Source organism: Piliocolobus tephrosceles, chromosome X, assembly GCF_002776525.5.
Source record: "Piliocolobus tephrosceles isolate RC106 chromosome X, ASM277652v3, whole genome shotgun sequence".
Taxonomy (NCBI): Eukaryota; Metazoa; Chordata; class Mammalia; order Primates; family Cercopithecidae; genus Piliocolobus; species Piliocolobus tephrosceles.
Genome location: NC_045455.1, coordinates 93,998,837 through 94,001,814, shown reverse-complemented (window position 1 = coordinate 94,001,814; position 2,978 = coordinate 93,998,837). Strand labels below are relative to the sequence as shown.

The 2,978-nt window shown below is 47.9% G+C and overlaps 1 pseudogene; it reads left to right on the top strand.

Annotated features, from left to right (window-relative positions):
* The first annotated feature begins 1,164 nt into the window (after nucleotides 1-1,164).
* Nucleotides 1,165-1,886, top strand: LOC111525286 (annotated as a pseudogene).
* Nucleotides 1,887-2,978: the final 1,092 nt, after the last annotated feature.

Genomic DNA, 2,978 nt, shown 5'->3' with positions numbered 1-2,978 from the left:
CCAGAGAAATGGAACCAATAGGACATACATAGATACATGAGTGTCTTTATATTAGGAATTACCTCACCTGCTTATGGGGGCCAAGAAGTCCCACAATATGCTGTCTGAAAGCTGGGGAACTAGGAAAGCTGATGGTGTAATTCAGTCGTGGTAGGAAGTCCTGTGAACTAGAGGTGTTGGAGAGGGTGCCCTGCTGGTCCTAGAGTCTAAAGGCCCAAGAACCAAGAGCTCCAGTGTCTAAGGGCGGGGGATGATGGTTGTCCCAGACCCAGGAGGGAAAATAAAGAGGAAATATGCCTTTCCTTCATCTTTTTGTTCTATTCAGGCCCTCAACAGATTGCAGGATGCTTACGCACGTGAGTGAGGGCCAATAATCTTTACTCAGTCTCCTGACTCAAATGCTACTGTCTTATGGAAACACCCTCACAGACCCATCCAGAAATAGTTTTACCAGCTGTCTGGGCATCCCTTAGCCCAGCCAAAGTGGCAAGAGGATTGCTTGAGCCCAGGGGTTAGAGATCAGCCTGGGCAACATAATGAGACCATCTCTAAAAATAAATAAATACGTCAATAAATATTAGCTGGGTGTGGTGGTGCACACCTGAAGTCCCAGCCACTTAGGAGGCTGAGGCAGGAGGATCCCTTGAGTTCAGGAGTTTGAGGTTGCAGTGAGCTGTGATCACACTACTGCACTCCAGCCTCGGCGACAGAGCAAGACTCTGTCTCAAAAAGAAAAAGAAATGAAGAAAATGAAGTCCCAGGTTCCGCCTCATAGGTGATTCATAAGTATTTGATGGATGAGTTACTGACTTGGAAGACCTAAGACAATCCAGCTCCTGGAGTGGGAAGAAAGTTCTTCTGAGGGGCAGGCCCGGGTCTCCGCCGAGGGTTGCGGCTCTGCGAGCAAAGCTCCCTGACCTTTTTGACCTTTGCGTTGCCCCCTCGTCTTCCGACGTCACTCTCCCGGAGATGGAGTCTGGGGTGGCCTCTAGGCCTTGAATATGTCCCCAAAAGAGTAAGGAGGCCTGGGTCCCCATGCGGGGCCGTCGGCCTAGATGCCTTACCCGCGCTCTAGGGGATTGTCCGGGACCAGGAGGTGGAGGATGAAAGTTTAGTTCCCCCAGCCGGGCCTGGGAGTTGGCGGAACGTCATGGGAGCTGTATTATAAAGCGATACCTTGAGAAAAGATTTGTGTCTAAATACCTGGCAACAATTGGAATTGACTATGGAGTTACAAAGGTACACGTCAGAGACAGAGAAATCAAAGTTAACATCTTTGATATGGCTGGACATCCCTTCTTCTATGAGGTTCGAAATGAGTTTTACAAGGACACACAGGGTGTGATACTGGTCTATGATGTTGGGCAGAAAGACTCCTTTGACGTCCTTGATGCATGGCTGGCAGAAATGAAGCAAGAGCTTGGATCTCATGGAAACATGGAAAATATTATATTTGTAGTTTGTGCCAACAAGATTGTACCAAACACCGCTGTGTAGATGAAAGTGAAGGACGTCTTTGGGCTGAAAGCAAAGGGTTCCTGTACTTTGAAACTTCAGCACAAACTGGAGAAGGCATTAATGAGATGTTCCAGACCTTTTATGTATCCATAGTTGATTTATGTGAAAATGGCGGGAAACGCCCTACCACAAATAGCAGTGCTACTTTCACCAAAGAACAAGCAGATGCCATTCGCAGAATTCAAAATAGTAAAGACAGTTGGGACATGCTGGGAGTCAAACCTGGGGCCTCAAGGGATGAAGTCAGTAAAGCGTATCGGAAACTTGCTCTGCTTCTTCACCCTGACAAATGTGTAGCACCTGGCACTGAAGATGCCTTCAAAGCAGTTGTGAATGCTCGGTCAGCCCTCCTGAAAAACATCAAGTAGAAAGTAGAGAAAAAAGCCACGTTCAGGTCAAGACAGAGAAAATTAATTAGTGCTTCCACTCATATCCTTCTGTGTGAGTTGGTGAAATTTAGCCTGAGCTTGATTCTTAGGTCTTGGGAGTCAGTTTCCAACCTTCCTATTAACGCTAAGAATGGCCATATACCTCTTCATTTACGTAAAAAGAATAAAATAAGCAAGTTAAAAAAAAAAAAAGTTCTTCTGAGAGGCAACAACCAAAGTTGCAAGAGCCTTTAAAGACCCCCTAGTCCCACCCACCCTCCACCCCCAAACCAAGATTTACAGATGGGAGAAGTGATCCTGGAGAGGTGAAGTCCTTGCCCAGCGCACTCGGTGGCACAGATAGGCTGGAACCCTGGTCTCCATAACAACCAAGTCACATTCTTAATGAGTACCTGCTGGGTGCCACGTATGGGGTTGGGTGTGGGAGTTCCAGATGAGTATGGGGTGAGCCCAGTCGTACCTTTCTGCCTTCCTGAGAGCAACAGGAAAGAATGGTTCAGACAGGAAAACGCCTCTGATGTGGTGGTTCTCAAACTGGAGAGGACGTCATCACCACCAGAGGAACATGTTTAAAATTGACTCTGGGCTGGGCGTTGTGGCTCACGGCTGTAATCTCAACACTTTGGGAGGCCAAGGTGGGTGGATCACAAGGTCAGGAGTTCGAGACTAGCCTGACCAACATGGCAAAACCCTGTCTCTACTAAAAATACAAAAATTAGCTGGGTGTGGTGGCATGTGCCTGTAATCACAGCTATTCAGGAGGCTGAGGCAGGAGAATCACTTGAACCCGGGAGGCAGAGGTTGCAGTGAGCTGAGATCACACCACTACACTCCAGCCTGGGCCACAGAGCGAGACTCTGCCCCAATCAATCAATCAATCAATCAATAAAATTGACTGTCTGGAAACCACTGGCCTGGGCTCTTCAAAACTGTCAGTGTCATGAGAGATGGAAAGGCCAAGGGGCCATTCCAAATTGAAGGAGACCTAAGAGACATGGCAAGTAAATGCAACACCTGTTCCTGGAGCAGATCCCGGTCAGGGGAAGAGGACAGTCCACAGTGGAAAATACT